The following is a 20,332-nucleotide window of genomic DNA, read 5'->3' as shown; positions in this document are numbered from 1 at the left end:
AGGATGTGATTAGCTAAGGGTCAAGTTCAACCGGGAATGTGTTATTTTTAAATAAGTAAAAAGCAGGTGCTCCAAACTTGCACAGTGCTTTCTTACCAATCCTATTTGTGTTTAGAGTTGGAGTATTCTGGTTAGCAAACTCAGAACAAGGAAGCATTCAGTGAATTCTTGCAGTTTCCTTATCTGGTTATTCAGTGTTTTCATTTACCTCTCCATCCATATATTCCATACTCAGTGCTTATTCACATGAAATCATAAACTAATTGGGAAGACACTTCCTTCCTAAAACTCAGATATTATTGTAAAAAGGAAATACTATAGCACATGACAAAAAATATATCATATTATCAAACATACATGACAAAATCTGGGATTCTAGCAAGTCTCCTTACATCGAGTCCAAAACTAAGAAGAGCTGTGAAGCATTAAAGGGCTTACTTATCTGAAGAGAGAATAAATGATGGCCCAGGATATACATGCCAAGTCAAAGCTACTTGAATATATCTTAGTGAGAACAAAAATATGGAAAAGTGTCAAGCTGAAGAGATAGATGGATATCTGGTCATGAAAAGCCATGAGCAAGCGAAATCTCTTCCTTCCTCCCTCCCCACTTTCTCTTTTGTGTGTGAGATATGCATGTATGAACATATGTACTTATGTATGTGTGTGTATAAGTATGTGTATAGATAAGTACCAAATGAACTGAAAATATGCCTATCCTAGAAGAACACCTGAGAAGTGTAATACTGAAAACAAGAAGGTTAGCTTAGAAAATATTTTTAAACATTTATTTCTTTTTCTATTACATGTTTGAATATCTGTCTGCATTTGAACATGTGCTTGACGAGAGCCCCTAACGGCCAGAAGACGGTGCCAGATTTCCTGGAACTAGAGTTGCCCATGATTGTGAGCTGCCATGTAGGTATCTGGACTATAACCCAGGTACTCTGCAAGAGCAGCAAGTGCCTCTCTCCAGCCTTCAGTTTGGAAACTATTTTAAGAATCTTTATGTCAGTGTGAGAAGAGTATGGAGCGTGGACCTTGACCTTCAGTCTAATTAAATCTGATCTTTACGTCGTATGTTCATTAGTGCTCTTGGGAGGGTGACTATCTTGGAGGTCAGAAGGAACTAGAATAAAAGAACATAGTGAAAAAACTGTTTAACTTTATGGCCTTTCATAAATAAGCATGCTGTGAACTTATGTAAAAGATTAATAACTACTTCTACCTATATCCAATTAAAATTAAATGCAAAACCAGCATTTACTATGTACTTTTATGGCAGGACACCAAGGTTCTCCCTACCTGGTTCCAGCCAGTGTCCACTGAACCCTGTTCTTGATATACTTTTTATTTTGGTCAGAAAACTGTAGACTCACCAAACAAATATGTCTAGCACCCGTCACCAGAGTGAAACAAACACAAGATTTCTAACAGCTGAGATAAAATCCAAATGTAAAATCATGAAACAAAAGTAACATAATTTTTAGGGTATGTTTATGAAGAACAAAGACATGAATGTTAGTTAAGCTCTTATATCATGTATGTGTCAAAGTTTGTTATTAAAGTGATCAGAGGGGATTTTCATTAGGAACACACTGCTATATTAAAGACCAGACTTCATGAGCTAAGCAGAACTTTTCCATATTCAGAAGAGAATTAGTATTTTCATGGAAGTCTAAGCAATAAAGATCACGTGAGTTTGACAGAGTCAAAGATAGAGAAAATTGTACCTTCTACATGTGTCAGCTTGCTTGTAGCCATGGAAGTTTAGATAATATACTCCCATAGAGATGCAGAACCAGGTCAGTATTCTCACTGATGAGTGTACATTTTAGAAGAACAGCTCTCTGGTCCTGGAATTTTTTCCTTCTGAGTTGTAGGTTATGCATATGCATCACCAAAGGACAGAGGCATGATTCACAACTGTAACTTCATCCTAGTAAATGCTCCAGGAAAGCATGTTTAGTGGCCTGTGGCCAAGCATGGGCTGGAAGAAAAGCAAAGGAATGGAGCTGACTTGGTGGATCTTATCTGGAATTAGAAGAACCCTTGCTACAGATTTTAGGAGATATATTTTGGAAAGGTAGACTCTCATTTTGGAACACAATACAGATTCCTCCACTCCCATTCTGAATGACTATTGTAACGTATCTTAATCTCAAATACATTCCTTGAGTTTACCCCAGGAAGAAGCTAATTAAAACACAGAGCTCTTTCTCCTTCTAATTGCTACTAGCTACTTCTGTAGATATCTCCTTCTCATTATAGAATTAGTAGGAGAGAGATTGGTGCCCATTATAGGCAATTAGGAGCTGGGAAAATGAGTTTCATGACAAGCTTGTGCTCTGTCTTATGTGGTCACTTGTCAGTTCTCCTTGCGGTTCAACTCATTCTTTTGATCACAGCACAGAGCACACTGCAATTTCACTTACTATTCTGTCCCCTCCTCCAAAGTATTATGGCTCAAATACTCCTTTTTCAACTGGCCGTGGTGGTTAATTTTTCTCCTACTAATATAAAAATGAAAAGATTCCTGTCATAAATCTCTCAAACAGAGCTGAGAGGCCATGGGGAGAAAAGCCCTAGACAAAAAGTAATTATCTTGGGAACTCCCTACTGGTTCAATCCAGAAAAGCAGGCTTTCTCATGTTTTAATTTTCTCTTCTTAAAAGCTGGAAATCCCAATGCCCTTAGGAGGAAATCCCAATGTCCATGTTGACACTTTCCAATCAGAGCTGGCCAGTACCCTTAGACACCTTCTCTATCTGAACAAAACTCTCATTTGTGATTTTGTTTTCTTGTCATGTCTGGAGCTAGCTAGTATGTATGTATGTATGTATGTATGTATGTATGTATGTATATATTTATGCATGTATTATGTAATTCAGATTATAATACTACACCTTCCTCAAAATTTCTTTGCCAAATATCCTTCCTTAAATTTTACTTGACTTTCAGAAACACTAGCCTTGATTACTTCAATGTAGTACTATTTTTACACACTTATGTAAGACACTGAGATCTAGGGCAACAAGCAAGGTAAATAACAGATCTTGCAACCATGAGTGAGATAGTCAAGTTTACCAGTTGAGAAGAAGGTCAGAGCTGACAGGGTTCTAAAAAGCAAAGCCAGTCTCAGCAGACTCAAGCTTGCTTCCTTGAATCCCCTCTCCCCAGTCAGGAGTGTGTATGAGACACTGTTGCCCTATCAGATATTCTTAAATGTAGGAAGAAAGGTTTGTCAAAGGTCCCTACCTGTTTGAGGAAGGCATTCACTCCAGACTGTACCATATCAATAGAACTAAATAGGAAGCCAATCAGGAAAGCTAAGGCTTCATCTTGGTGCTGTGATGAGTTAGCTCACTATAATCAGAAAAGAAAAAAAAATGCCCACAATACAGCGACAGATTAATCAGATAACCTGGGAAAAAAAGAGGACATTGCTTAATTAAGAGCCAGCATTAATTAATTGCGTGGTCAGTGACTAGTCGTGTTAGTTCATTGTCTGTAGCGCCCATCAGACAGGAATCAGGTGCTAGTGAGCAGCCAAAGGTGGGCAGAGAAGGACTTCGGTTCCTGGCTATTCTCCCATCTGCATGAGCAGTATATGACAAGAACGGTGTGTGATCCTCTGCCTGGGTGGATCAAGGAGTCAGACATATAGAGTTAGGTCTCCAAATTGGCTCACCCTATCATAAACTCAGATAATTAGCCAGTCTCAAGTTAGCTCAATATTTGTTCAATGTCTACCACAAATCCTATGAAAAGCATGTAGACCAGTGGTTCTCAACCTTCCTAACACTGTGACCATTTAATACAGTTCCTCATGTTATAGTGACCCCAACCATAAAATTATTTTCATTACTATTTCATAACTGTAATTTTGCTACTGTTATAAATCATAATGTCAGTGTCTAATATGAAGGATAGTCTCAGGCAAACTCTGTGAAAGGGTCATTTGAACTCTCCCTGCCAAAGGGTTCCAACCTACAGATTGAGCTCTAGACAATAGCTCTGTGGCATCTCAATAGCTGGTCCCATCTTCTACATGAGCTTTGTCTGCATCCACCCCAACAAGTGTCCCTTTTAAGCTTTCTTGCTGTTGAGGAATGGTGCCCACTATCTGGAGGCTGTATGTCCTGATGCAGATGAAACTGTGGTCCAGACACTGACACTAAGCATTTATTTATTTCTCCTAATTTTGATTAAGGTTGCTTATATTTTACAAAGACCTTTAGGTTCAACACTGTAATGCTATTTTAAAACTTTTATTTTTTTTTCTTTTAATTTTTTATTGAGAAAAAAAAAGTTTCCGCCTCCTCCCAGCTTCCCATTTCCCTCCCCCTCCTCCCGCCCTTTCCCCCCCCCACTCTTCTCCCCCTCCCTCTCCAGTCCAAAGAGCAGTCAGGGTTCCCTGCCCTGTGGAAAATTTAAATGCAAGTGTTTGTAGTTAAAAGCCCCCTCTTAGAAAATATCAATTTACCCTAACAGAATGGTTGACAATTGCCTATGTAGGCACTTTCTTGCAGTTGTTTGTTGTGATATCTAATGGCCTTTACACTCTGTTACATGCATGCAATCTCAAGGAGCCCACCCACCAATAAACTTATCAGGTGAAATAATTAGACTAAGAGAGGTACTGTTTTTGTCAAATTAAAACTACTGTATTCAGACAATAGTTTTCAGTTGTTTTTTTTTTTTTTTCCCCACTACAAAATTTGGTTCTTAGTCCTAATTCTTTTTCCCTATTCCAGTACTGGAAAACTTGGTTTATTTCTTGGCTACTTGATTTCTGCCCCCTTTCCCCATCCCCTTTGGACTTATCTTAACTCTAAGATAAGTTAGGGTTTCACAGTAGCTACAAATAGTTATTCTAGTTTTAATGCTTTTTTTTATAATGAGAGGAATGTAAAACTATCACTAAGAAACGTTGAACTAGGCCATGAACTAAAATTGCTGAGGAATAGTTCTCAAAGAAAAAAATGAACTCATGCCATCTGCTTAGGCCCTCGTGACCTCTCTCTTTTCTCAAAAAAGAAATCAACTCATGCCATCTGCTAATCCCCTCATGGACACTATTTTCACCTCCTCAGGTAAATTCTGCCACACATGTCCTCTTCGAGAAGGTAAAATTTTATATGTGACATGATCTCATTGACCTAAGATCTGCAATGTGACTCCCCAAATGCTCCACTTATTTCCTCAGCAGAGTAAGAAGTCAGGAGGAGACCTGATATCCTGTGATATTCTCCCAGTTTTGGCCATGAGAACATACATTATCCTTCCCAGGGTATAAGTCTGTTTCCTTGTTGAAGAATGTCATGAACCTTTGTATTTATTGTCCTTGGTGAGTATCTTGCCTACCAAAGTGTCTACCCTTTAGCTTTTCATACAGAGCGAGAGTGCCAGCTTCTCACGCATTGGCATGCAGCATGCTGCCCACACAACAGGGCTTACTGTACATTTAAAAGAAAATATTTAAATAATCTGTCTGTATGAGAAATTGCAATGTTGTTGAGGTCTTCTGTTTGTTTGTTTCTGTCCCTTTTATCACTTTTAAGAAAGGGTACCCTAAAAGGAAATCTGAAATTTTCAAACAACATTGTCTTGTCTCTCATTCCAAAAGCCTTGGTCTGGGAGAATTCCAATGGAATTTTAAGTTTGATGTTATTATAGGAGAATAAAACTTTTATTTCAGTATTACTTTAAGTTTTGCAAAGGTCACCAGCCTGCTTTACAAAAATTTTATGAGAAAGGTTAAAAGAGGGACTCATTTTAATTCTTGAATTTATTAGCAGAAGTAATTCATTGTGAGGTTTTCATGGAAGGATGGTGGCTGATTTCCTTTAGTGTTGGTTTTAATCAAAAACCACAGGTTAAAGAATCCAGGAAGCACAGTGGTTTATCTAGAAAGTCTAATATGAAAACAGGAATATTTTATCCACTTCAAAATTAATACTACTATACAATAATAAACATTACACACTTGTGTCATTTAATAAATAAGCAAATGAGAATATTAGCTATATTGTGGTAAACTTCCACAGGCTGATTATGAGGTGGTTTTCTGCTGACCTATATCTCATTCAATTCACTTCTTGAAAACCTTTATAAAAATATGAAATATGAATTTCATATAAAGTCAACCAAAATAAAATTCAATTGTATGGCTGTATTTTTGTAACTAATATTTTGCCTTGTTTTCTATGCTTTTATATTTATTTAAATATTCATTTGCATAGTAGATATTAAAAGTATTGACAATAGAAACAATTGAAATTATCAATGTATATAAAAGAGAAATATTATGATATTATTGTATGAAAATACTTGAAAAATATTAGAATTTACAGGAACTAAGGCTTATGTTTCAATGTATTTAATACAATACATTCATTGTCTCAATTAAAATGAAGGTATTGTTTATTTTAAATAATGCAGATAAATTACTAATTGAGTAAACTTGGTCTTAGAGATAAACAAATACCTCAAAATAGATTGGTTGGAATAAAAGAAGTCAAGGGGTACAGGAGCAATTAAATGTGGCTTATGGTTTTTAAAGGAGTGTATTATATAGACCCCTGGACTATCCAAAGTTCACTAAATCCAAATTTCTTATCATTTCATGCAGTTTTCTAGATATAAAATAGGCTTGATTGGGGAAATGATATGTAAAGCCAAAATGAAAATACAAAAATAAAAAGTTAAAATTTTTGAATGCAGGAATTTTTAACTGTTAACTTGAAATATTATTTTATGTAATATTTACATATGAAAATTTGAAGAAAAAGAAATAAATTGTTTCAAAAATTAATGGAAGATATTTCCTACATAAATGCCAAAACAAGCCAAATTTTTTTTAGCAAAGCCTCCAAATTGATCTGCTATGCATAGTGTAAAATAATCAAGATAGTTATTTAAATATGATATGATAATTTTGGTGTATGGACATGTTTATGAGTGTGTATATATGTGTTAGACTAACATATAATCCCCAACAATGCCTATATAAGAAGCATGGCAAGAAGTCTTATTGATTTGATAAAATTGAGCATCTTGAGATGGAAATATTACATCGTGGACTATCCAACTGGTCCATTATTGCAATCATAGTTGGCCTTAGGAGAAAAAGGATACATACATAGATACATACACTTACAATACATGATGAGAGAGAGTTTGACAATTGGCATTGGACTTGAAAATACCAACAATGAAGCCACAATCCATGAGAAATCTATCACTGTCAGCAGTTCTGGTTCATGTAGTATAGCAGTTCCAGAGAGTGCATTTTGAAAAGGATTCTAATTTCTTTGTTCTAGCTTCACACAAAGTGTAAAAGAATTAACTTTGCTGTTTCATGACACAGATCTTGTAGGGTATGTTAGAAAGCCCCTGAACAATGATATAAATATAAACAATATAATATTAAAATATTAAATAAATATAAATATAATTGGCAACAGAGGAAAATATCTGTATGTTTAATATTTTTTGCTTTTTGTTGCTGAAGTTCAAGCCCAGGATGATGCTCCTGAGAACTGTGCACTCTTCTATTGCATTAAATCCTCTGCCCCATAAATTATCTTTCTAAAATGTGTTAAGGACAAAAAAGCTATACATTATGAAAACACGCTTCCAAATTAGAGCTTATTAAAGCTCTCCAATTCATGATTCAAGAATGATTTTTCATCTGAGCAATGACAAGAACGATGACTCAGGAAGACAATCTATATAGACAGAAATGTCTCCAAGAAATCATCATAAGTTTTGTGTAAATGTAGAAAAGATACTGAAAGTCTTTGAACAATTAAAGATAAACTTGACTAAGATGTGTCAAGTCCCACAAAGAACATATGCAATATCAAGATTGTGAAGCGGTGACAAGGATACAGGAGCACCCACACAACCGTGTTGGAGAATTTGGACAGAGGCTCTCATGAAGTTAAATAGGGACCTGCAAATGAAGGATTCTCATTCATGCATTTTTACCAAGGAGAAAGAAACCTATATATTTATAAAATGACTCTGAGCATTGACAGATGCTACATTCATAGCCACACAGATGTACCCACTTACTGAAGAACAAACAATACAAAATAAAGCCAACTGGAAAAACTCCCTCCACTATAGTGAGTAGAGTGTTCTTTTATCCTTCCAGAGATGAAAGCATTATCAGTAATACATATCCAATCCTAACTTTCAAAACTAATATTCAAATGAAAGAAGCCACAAAGAGTAAACATGTGGACTCTATGACATAGTGCATATAAAATCTGAAATTATTAGAATAAAATCCTACTAGCTAAGCTCCAGGGTGGGGGTTCATGCCCTCCACATAGGATAAACAGGGAACTATAGGGCAGTGGTGGGAAAACATTAATTTCACACTGTGGTAATGTATCGTTCATAAAATATACTAGTTGCAATTACAGAACTGAACTTCATCTAAAATATTTTTGTGTATGCAAATCTTATAAGCCTCAGAAAACACCTTGACACTCAAGCAAATATTTACAGGAAAATGACAAGAATTAGATGTAAAAAAATGTGTACATGTGTTTATGTATCTATGTTTAATGTCTAGCTGACAGCAATTTATTCTCTATATAAAAACACAAGGAAGGTAGGGGAAAAGTGCTTTTTTTATGCAATATGCTAAGCTGGTATTTGGCAGCAGTACCACCTACAGTTGGCATGCTTTTCCTGGGCATTTCAAGCTGCTAATAGTCAGTGCTAATAGATTTTCTTAATGTCTGAATTATTTCATGGCATAGAATGAACACACCTGTGAATAAAGAACTGACTCTTTCAGAAATCCAGCTTGCTCATACCCACAAACTAACACAATTCATTGAGATTGAATGATAATTACTGTCTAAAAAGCCTCAAATGGGTCTTACAAAGACCCAAACTGGATTCGTTGTGTTATGGCTGAAGCAGTTATCATTATGTCGTGACTTCATCTCATCAGTATTTATTACTTAGTGATGGGTTTCTGTAATAGAAAGTCATATTTTAAATGATTGAGATGAATTTCTCAGGATTTTAATGCAGAAAATTTCCTTATCTAATCGTTGATGCTAGAGCATAAGAAATGAATAATGGCTTTGTATTTTTATTATAGAATAATTATGAATTATTAAAAAACTCAAATTATATAAAAGATACTACATTCTAAAGTATTATTTATTGATATACTAAAATTTGCCCTTATAAGCCTATGTAAATTTTCTAGTTCTGGGAAATAGTTACTAAAACATGTTATTTTTTTTAAAGATTTATTTATTATGTATACAACATTCTGCCTCCATGTATACCTGCGTGCCAGAAGAGGGCGCCATATTTCATTACAGATGGTTGTGAGCCACCATGTGGTTGCTGGGAATTGAACTCAGAACCTCTGGAAGAGCAGCCAGTGCTCTTAACCACTGAGCCATCTCTCCAGCCCCTAAAACATGTTATTTTAATAAATGGTTAACATCCTTAATTCCCAAGGCAATAAATATTTTTCAAGAGCAACACAAACCAGATAAAATGATGCTAAATGGCAATTTTTTTTAGGAATAAGAAAAAATGTAAACATAACTTGGAATTTAAACTTGTGACTCTCCTGCCTCCACATTTTTAGAATTTCTTACCAGCCAAAATGAGAATCTCACTCCTAGACAAATGAGGAGTTATATGAGGACTTTTGCCTTGTCTTATTGTATTCTAATATGTTGTGTTTAGCTATTAGGGGCCTGCTCTTTCCTGACTGGAAATTGTGGGGAATGTATCTGTGGGAAATGGAAGGTGTGTGGGGAGCTTGGGGGGGGTAGAGAGGAAACTGTGGTGAGGATGAATTGTAAGAGAAAAGAATCTATTTACAACAACACAATAATAATAATGACTATTCTATTACCAGCATGGAGAAATGGTCAGTTGACCAAAATCTATCTATAGATTAGATACAATCCTCATTAAATCTAGAATAAAATTATCTTAAATTATATATGGAAGCACACACACACAAACAAACAAACAATGAAGATCACCTAGGATAACCCCCACCCCAAATTCCAAATAAGAAAAAAGAAACCAAATACTGAAGGTATTGCATCCAATATGAAAAGTTAATCTACAGAATTATAGTAAAAATAAGATATTACTGGTGTAAAAATAGACTGAATGATCAATGGAATAGAAGTAGAATTGAGAACCAACATATAAACTCATACTCCTACAGCTACTCTGTATAAAGAGCCACTACTTATGGGATTGCAGATTGGTCCATCTATTTTGGAAATCTGTTTGGAGAATCCTCAAGAAGCTAGAACTATGTCATATGACCCATATATTCTACTCTTTCAGCATATACCCAAAGATATACCCATCTGTCCTCCGTTGGCCACTCTTGGGCATGTACACTACATCCTACTACAAAGGTTCCACTCATCTGCATTTGCTGCTGCTCATTCATAATATTCAGGAAATGGAAACAGTCTTGGTGTTGATAATCTGATAAAGGCAAGGTGAAAATACATCACAAGTACACCATGGAATATTATTCAACTCTTAAAAATGAAAACATGAAATTACAGGCAAATTAGTAAAGCTAGGATCAGTCATTTTCATTGACTGAGGTAACTCATAGAAGACAAACATATGTTGTTGCTCATATATGGGTGTTAGCTTTGAATCATCAGATATTTTCATAATTATAGATTTTTTAATTTAATAATTAAATTAAAATAATTTAATTCAAATAGATACATTACTTTCCCTTTTCCTGATGGAGGAAGGTCATTGGTTAAAAAATAAGAAACTGCTTGGCCCTCATAAGTTAAAACATAGGTGGGTGGAGTAAACAGAACAGAATGCTAAAAGGAAGAGGAAGTGAGCTCAGACTCGATAGCTCTGCTCTCTGAGGCAGACACGATGAAGCTCCGATCCAGGATGGATGTAGGCTAGAATCTTCCTGGTAAGTGCACCTTGGGGTGCTACACACATTAATAGAAATAAGTAATCAAGATGTAAGAATTAGCTAGTAAGAAGCTAGAGCTAATGGGCCAGGCAGTGCTTAAATGAATACAATTTGTGTGTCCTTATTTTGGGGCATAAGCTAGCCAGGCGGCCTGAAGCCAGGCTGTGGGAAGAGGCTGCAGCTCCCACAACATTTTCCCTTTTCTGTTCCAGCACCTTCCAGGTACCCTCTTTCCAACCTCTCCCATGTTCCATGCTCTCAAACTGATAGTCTCTCTCTCTCTCTCTCTCTCTCTCTCTCTCTCTCTCTCTCTCTCTCTCTCTCTCTCTCTGTCTCTGTCTTTCTCTCACACACACGAATTTATAAATACAACCTCCTGGGTCTATTATTTTCTTGTTTGGATGTATATGACCCCTTTGTACTGGAAATCAATAAGGGAACTCTTCCCTGGGAGAGGTTAATTCTCCCTCTCCCAACAGTCAGTAGTTGCCTGTTTTTTGTCTTGAGTTGAGACTCCATGATTCCCCCTATCCTTTTAGCTTGTCTAATAATATTGCAATTGTTTCTGGTTTATGTAAGCATTCAGTTTTCAGAGAGACTCTTTCACAGCAGACAGCCTGGTACTTTTCCTACAGTTTAGCTTTTATGGTACAGAAAACACTATGCAAAGCTACCAAGATAGGGAAACAGTTCAACAGCTCTACCCTGATGCAACACCTAGGAACCTCAATGATGATCAGCACGGCAAGACATTCTAAAGGAGCAGTATGTGACCTTTGCCTGTTGATGGCAACCAACAACTGTCTAATTAGAATTAAGGTCCACTCAATGGGAAGTTGCTAGAAAATTAGACAATTTCCAGGGCTCATGGGATCAGGTACGGCCATCACTTTGAAGTCTATGTTAATTCCTTGCTCCATTCTAAATAGCATCCTTATATTCGCAGTTAAGCATAGCAACACCTCTCATCAAAGAAGCCTCTCTTTACAGCAGAGAGAGCCACCACAGAAAATCACACAGGACACAATGTGGAAATCAGTGGATCATGTAGATCCCAGCCCCAATAGCTCCATATTTATCATAGCTTCTGTATTTCATTTTGAATAACCACAGATGTCAGGAAATGAATAACGGACCAAGGCTTTCAAGACAGGAAAGACAGAACATAACTGTATAAAGGGCTAAAGGAAAATAATGAACAGGAGAGGTTAAATGCAGAGAGATAACCAACACAAACAACATTTTGGAAAGGTCATATCAAAGCAAGGTACATTAGACGTTTCCTAAAATATATAAATATATAAAGTATATGTATTCCTAAAATATATAAATATTTTACTATAATTTTTCTACAATGGAGAAACAATGCCCCTACTACATACTACAAACTAACAAATAAAAATATATGCCAAGAATGGGTTACCTCTTTTGGAATTGTTGGCCAATCGGGATCCCATAGTATTCAAACTTTACAAACTGCTGTCAATGCTCTGGTTATTCCCCAGAACTTAATGGCAGGAACCTATTGCTGAAGGCACCACTTACTTGAGTCAGAGAACACAAAGAAATCAAGCTGCTGCTAGCCTGTAAGGTCAATGCATACTGTGGGCCAACTTTCATAGTTTTGAAGGTGGTGTGTATGCTAACAGAGAAGAAAAGTCAACATCAACTGCAACCAGCTGTGAACCCTGAGAGCTGCAATAAAAACCAAACTGGGGAGACAGGACCACAACCATGACCATGCAGAAGTTAGTTATTTACCCATAACTAATAATAGTGGCATGATTCTTGTGTGAAGGAGCAACCTCTTTCTCATTACCATTAAGGCCTTCTCCTCAAATGAACTTCATAACCTGACACTGTTACTGAGCCCAAGAATCTGTGGCTAACCAGATCATAGGCCCTTAGGAGGAGACCTAGTACACTCATTCTACTAAAGAGGCAGAGAATAAAACTGACTCCTAATGATTTATACCTCTAGATTAGTACATGCCCCAAAGCCCATCAGAGAAGTATGTCCTTTGATGGGTAAATAATTAACTCTTGCATGGCAGCATAGTGAAATATTATTAAGCAATAAAATATAATAACTTGTCAAAACATGAGATGCTTCTATTTAAATCCACTATGTATAAATGAATGAACAGAAATTATGTATTCTGAAAAGACCATATAAAATGGGACACAACTGTATGTCATCTTAGAAGCTAAAAGTGTGGCTAGTTATCAAGATTGGGTAAAGTGCACTTGTCCGGGGAAAAAAAGGAGAGCTAAATAGCAGAAGGAGGAATATTTCATAGGTAGTGAAAAGATAGTGCATGCTGTTCTAATGGTTGGCATATGGAACTAAGTATTTATTAAATCATAGAATTTTAACATGTTAACCTTAATATATATATATATATGAATTTAAAATATCTTTTATACAGTTGAAGATATAAAAATGTAATATGTAGTACAAAAAATAATTGTTATTGTACAAATAAGTGAAATATGTAAGACTGACAATAATAGATGCTTAAAATTCTCTGGTTTTATATATTAATAATTCTGGCATTAGTGTATGTTTCTACTGGAAAAGAATAGGCAAATGAAAGAAATGTGGTGCAAGCCATGTTACTCCCTTCTGGAATAGGGGTTTACTGAGAAGCAAGAGAGAGTGTTACAATGCTTGACTTGTGCTAAACTAAAGTACACCAGAGAAATCCCACTGAGATGATGTCTACATGACTTGAGACATGAAGTACTGTTTAACTTCATGTATCTGGTAATTACAGAAAGAAACATACCTAGCTCTGGGTATGCATGTGGGATAGGACAGATGTTCTTCTTATTTCATAATTCAGTTGCCTGATACCTGAAAGATCTAGGAACAAAGATGCCTCAGTAACCAAAGGACAAATATTAAACAATTCTGGTGTCAAGCCATCTTCTGGGTTCCTCTTTGGAAAGGCTGAGGCTGTGATTACTATCAGGACTTCTTTAGGATGCTCTGGGACATGCACAGAGCTGTAACGTTAAAACTAAGTGTGAGCTTTGAGAGGTACTACACAAAGAATGCTGCAATGCCCAAAGTTTGGCAAAGTGGATAACAAAATCAAAAGGATTGGATTATTACGTCAATATACAAAAGTCCATGAGTTCACAATGGTATCAGTAAAGATGTAACATAATAAGTGACATAGAAACATATCTTCCAAGAAGTGCTTACCCTACCTAATGCAGAAATTTAACCCCTAAGAAATGGTACCTGGTTTTCAGCTTTTTAAAGAATAGGTAACAAATATGAGAATTCTAGTGGTAAATGTCTATATTTTGGGAATGTGGGACACATTACACACATGGTAGAGAAATATATATTCCATAGGATCAATGTTCACAAGTATAGTAACACATTATACATACAAACTTGTATCTTTCCAATAACTATACAAACACAAAGGGATAACAGACAAATCCAAAGCACAATGAATATTATTAAAAACATAAATAGCAAAAAAAAAAAACATTCCTCTAAACTGGTGGGGCTGTCATGAAGACAAAATAAAACAAAACAAACAGCTAAAGCCCAGAAAGTTATCACATTCAAGGAGATGTTAAATGTGCTGTGGAATCCCGAGGAGTCCCTTTTTGAGAAAAACAAATAAGCAAACTGAAGAATGTTAGAGAAATCTAAAGGTTCAGAAGTAAGCATTTACCACTTACCAAGAAATGACAGGCAACTAAGGACATCTGGGATCCAGAGAAACAATCCTCCCCAGGAATGAGCCTCCTAATTGGTTAGCCGTTTCCAAGTGGTCAGCCCTGTCTGTATAAACATAGAAGCAATACTAAATTAATTCTACACACGGGGTGTATATAGATATGATAATATTATATATGTATATGCAAGTGTGCGTAAATGTGCATGTGAATGTATATATGAGAGTGTGAGTGTGTGCTTCACAATGACAGTTAAAGAGATGCTAGGAACTTGAGAGGAACTGTGGAGCACAGGGTGGTACATAGGAAGTACAGGAAGGAAGAAATTAAATGGAAGAAATGCAATTATATTTTAATTTAATATATGTAGGTGTATATATATATGTGTATATATATATATATAATTTTTACAATGTGTTGGCCCAGTGATATGACCCACTGTGTAAAAAAGTTTGCTTTTAAAGCAGGTATATATACCTAAACACCTTATAATAAACAAATATTTGAAGTAATATGTATAAATCTTAAGAGCTATAATCTTGGTCCCTAAGTCTCCTGATTATTTCACCTATGAACATAATCCACTTTAAAAGTTCCCTCAAATTGCTAATACTAGAAATCAATAATATTACAATAAATCTCTCCATGTAGCCTCCCCATATACAGGCATTCTAGCAAAACAGAACGTTTTCTTTACTCTCAGTATTTCAAAGCACTTCTTCCTCTATTGTCATGGTTAATGTTGCTTATCAGCTCTAAAAACTAAAATCATGGATCTAGAATCAATCAAAAGATATACCTTTGAGCTGGTTGGTTAGCGGTGGTGGGGACACAAACCTCAGGGTGGCCAGCACTTTTCACAATGCTTTCAGACAGAGGTCTGAGGAGACAGCTGTGCTGCATTTGCCTGCCTGCTTTCACTGTGTTTTGCTTACTGCATCTCCTGCTGTGTTGCCATCCCTACAAAACTTCTTCACTGGCATGGAATACCAGATATTTTTATTTTGTCTTTCCAAAAAAAGAATAATGATTATTGACTCTCCAGAGATCTTTGAGGCTTTCAGCACCATACTGGAACTGAAGAGGTATTCAGCCTTGTGGCTTATGCAACTGCAGGATTCTTAGCCTCCCTAAAATGTAGGCAGTCATTTTGAACTACCCAGTCTGAATGATGTAAGCCAGTCTAATAATTTCCTTCTGTAATATATGTTCATTTGACTATTCCTTTTCCTTCAAAGAATCCTGACTAATATGTATACCTTCCTGGATAAAAAATTCAGATGATTTTCTGAAGGTAGCATGTAATTGCAGATTTTCTTATGCCTGAATGTAGTTTTCTGCACCCCATATTGCTTTCAAGAAATAATTAGGAGCTGTGATGGGAAACTGGGTTGTGCTGGTGTGTATGTATATGTGTGTGTTGATTATACAACTAGTGATATTATATATTAAGATGATATATTTGAATGTCTATATCATCTTGCACTTTTAAAATGACAGAAGTGGAGGAGATAAAGTATTACAGTACAAGAAAGTTGCATCATGTTTTCCACATAACTATGATGAATGTTATAACTATACTTAATGTACTATATAAAAGCGATTCCCAAGAAAATGTCCTTATGAAATTCTGTACATTTAAAGCAACTAGAAACTATTACTTTTCTGTCATCTAAACCCAGTGATTTTGAAATATGTAAAATGTAATCATTGCATGAGGCAGTGACTTGCCCAAGGCTATAGACAAACAGTAATAAAATCAATACTAAAATAATGTCGTTTGTGCACCAGCAAGTTCCGCGCCAAATGCTCATGGAAACATGAATGCTCTAATGAAACATGGAGGTTTCAAGATTGTTTCAAGGAGGAAATAAACAATGGAAATGATAGCACGCAAAGCAGAGAACACGGCAATGCGTATCTCATGTCAGGTGGTTCTTAGATGACAAACCATATTTTAACTACTTCATATCTGTTGTCTTCAGACATAATTCATTCCACAAAAGGGAGATTTATAAATTATAATATCCACTATGCTATGGAAAATTGATTCAGATTTTATGTAAATTGCTCGAGAGTTAGGCAGATAGTAATGATAAGAAACATGATTCGGGGTGACTAAGACCTAATATATAATACTTAATTCAATAATTTTTCCTACATGTCTATATACATAAATCATGAATTCTCACAAAAAAAGCTCATATGACATCAGATATGGATTAGATATTTATGAAGACTTCAGCAGCTGCCATGAGTCCCCAGTGAAACTGTAGCCGCTTGTCTACACTTCTAACACTGGAGTGTATGTAGCTCAGACCTTGAAATTCTCATATGTGCCACATTTGATCACACATTTCTTTAGCTGTGACTCCTTTCATTCCTTCTGTGGTGTTTCGTATATTACTAATTTGTCCATTTCTATTTGGTAAAGCACAATGTGTCATGTGTATGACACACAACTTAAAGGTTGCTCTCACAATTCCGAGGTATCTCTATTGAAAACACATTTAAGTAGGCAACACTCTAGTTTGTACTGGATTTAGGAATATATATGTATGTATTACATAGGGAATACGTATTTAGGGTTGGCATTACTGCATGAATCCAGATGCGTGGGCACATGCAATATGCTAGATAATGTCAGGCAGACCCTATTAAATCTGCAGCCATTGAACATTTTAACACTCTGAATCCTCTCAAACATGTATGCTCAGTTATCCCCAAAGGTTAATTTGTTTATGTCTGCTCTAAAATTAATCTGTCTTCAAATATTTACTAATAATGAATTAATTAATTGGAGAAGGCACCTCTCTAGTTGTCAAATGTGGTGAAATTTTCCTTCTGTCTCAGCCTTCCAAGTGCCTGGGTCTAAAGAAACATGTCTTCCCCAAGCTAAAAACATGTACTGTGATCAATGTTTTCCTTTATTACTATGTTTGTGCCATGCCTAAGAAATATTTTCTGATATAAAAAAACAACTCTTTATAGGTCACATTTATTCACATACCCTTTGAAGTTAAATTAAGATCAACAAATTCTCCTTTTCATTTATTTCGGACATTCCTCCAGGAAGTAGCCTTGATGAAGATATTGAAGATTTGGGAGGTGGCCATGATGCACAGGCCATCCCCCCACACTCACCCACAGCAGAACATCACTCATTAGCAATACAGAGAGAGATGCAGAGGGTGCCAGTTTCCTGTGAGTTCAACCCATTTGCTTCTCAGGACTCTTCTTTGAACATAGAATTTCCATAAAAATATCCCCAATTTCACCCCCAGCCATTAGCCATGATGAGTGCCTTTCTTAGCTCCCAACAAGACACCAATTGTTACTTGGATCCTTTGTTACCTACAAGGTGTTCCCTTGAGCCCAGTGGTCATTCTGTTCTTTTATGCAGTTCTGTTCCTCCCTAGCTCCTCCCACTGGGTAGCTAGCTCTCAGTGTGTTTCAGCCTCCTAACTCACAGTTTGCAAAGGCTAAAATTGGTTTATTAGGTACTGTTCTGATTTCAAGGTTCTAACTTGCATAACTATCTTTTGGAGCACATTGGCTGAAAATACAATCTTTCACTGTAATTGGAATGACTACTTTGTCCCAGCTGCCCAACTGGATTCCTGTATCCTGGCTTTCTGTGCATGCTCATTTATTTGTGTTTGAACCAAACCAAACTGTTGTTTTCCAACTCCCTTATGTAATTAGAAAATTTGATAGCTAATGAGGTAAATCTTATTAGTTTCCCAGAAAATAAAACGACCTTGAATTTATGCAATAAATCCAAGTCAATAATCTTCTGTTTTTAAAAATAGGTGTATTCATTTTCTTAATATTTGGTTTACAATTTTCCAGCTGTGGTTTTTGGCAGAAATGACTCAATAGTTCTTTTTAAAGATATCTCTTAACTTGGATGTTTCCATTGTGTTCAAATATTTGTGGCATCTCTGACAGTTTCACTTTTTTCGTACATTTAAAAATGTCATGGTGGCTGCATGTTGTATCTCAATGTATTTACCAAAGGATGTCACTGCGACTTCATGTATTTACCAAAAGTTTTAATTATTGTCACATTGCAGTGTGTTGGATTATGTTTTTATTGTTTATATTGACCTATATATTTTTTTCTCTGCTTCCTTCTCTTCCTGCCCTCTTCCCTTCTACCCTCTCTTGTGACCTCCTTGCTCCCAAATTACTCAGAAGTTCTTTCTTATGTATATCTATGTATGTCTCTCATAGGGTCCTCTTTGTTGTCTAGATTCTCTGGGGTTTAGACACTGACAAGAGAACACATATTATATTTGTCTTTCTGGGTTACCTCAGTCAATATAGTTTTTTTCTAGTTCCGTTCATTTGCCTGAAAATTTCAAGATGTCATTAATTTTTACCACTGTGTAGTACTCCATTGTGAAAATGTACCACATTTTCTTAATCTATTCTTTGGTTTAGGAGCATCTAGGTTGTTTTCCGGTTATGGGTATTATGAATAATGCTGTTATAAACATAGTTAAGCACATGGCACTGTGGTATGATTGAGCATCCTTTGGTTATTTACCCAGCAGCTGTATTGCTGCATCTTCAGATATAGATTATTTCTTCATTTCCTGAGAAATTGCCATAGCAATTTCCAAAGTGACTGAATAAGTTTGCACTCTCATCAGCAATGGAGGAGTGTTCTCTTTACCCCTCATCCTCTTTAGTATAAATTGTCATCAGTGTTTTCAATCTTGGCCATTCTGACAGGTATAAAATAGAATCTCAGAGTTGTTTTGATTTGCATTTCTCTGATGGCTAAGGATCTTGAGAAATTCCTTAAGTGTCTTTCAGCCCTTTATGATTTGACTGTTGAGAGCTCTCTGTTTAGTTCTGTACCCCATTTTTTATTTGATTATGTGCTCTTTTAATGGTAAGTCTCTTGAGTTCTTTGTATATTTTGGAGATCAGTCCTGTGTTTGATGTGGGGTTAGTGAAGATCTTTTCCCATTCTGTAGGCTGTTGTTTTGTCTTGTTGACTATGTTCCTTGCTTTACAGAAGCATTTTAGTTTCAGGAGGTCCCATTTAATTGTTTCTCTCAGTGTCTGTGCTACTGAGGTTATATCAAGGAAATGATCCTGTGCCAATGCGTTCATGTGTACTCCCCACTTTCTCTTCTACTGAAATTCAGTATGGTTGGTTTTATGCTGAGGTCTTTGTTTTATTTGGAATTGAGTTTTGTGCATGGATATATATATATATATATATCTGTTTTAATATTCTACATGTTGCTATCCAGTTATGCTAGCACCATTTGTTGAATATGCTTTACTTTTGCATTTTATATTTTTAGTTTCTATGCCAAAAATCAGATGTTTGTGGGCATATGGATTGATAATCTGGTTCTTTGGTTTGGCTCCATTAATCCCCTGGTTTGTCTTTATGCCAATATCAAGCTGTTTTTATTACTGTGGCTCTGTAGTGAAGTTTTAGTCAGGGATTGTGATACCTCCAGAAGTTTCTTTATTGTACAGAATTGTTTTGGCTATTCTAGATTTCCTTGTTTTTACATATGAAGTAGAGTATTGCTATATTGAGGTCTGTGAGGAATTTTTCTGGGAATTTGATGGGCATTGCATTGAATCTGTAGATTGCATTTAGTAAGATTGCCATCTTCACTAGGTTAATTC

The sequence above is a fragment of the Microtus ochrogaster genome, unplaced genomic scaffold, assembly GCF_000317375.1.
Source record: "Microtus ochrogaster isolate Prairie Vole_2 unplaced genomic scaffold, MicOch1.0 UNK10, whole genome shotgun sequence".
Classification (NCBI taxonomy): domain Eukaryota; kingdom Metazoa; phylum Chordata; class Mammalia; order Rodentia; family Cricetidae; genus Microtus; species Microtus ochrogaster.
This window is presented reverse-complemented; position numbering follows the sequence as displayed.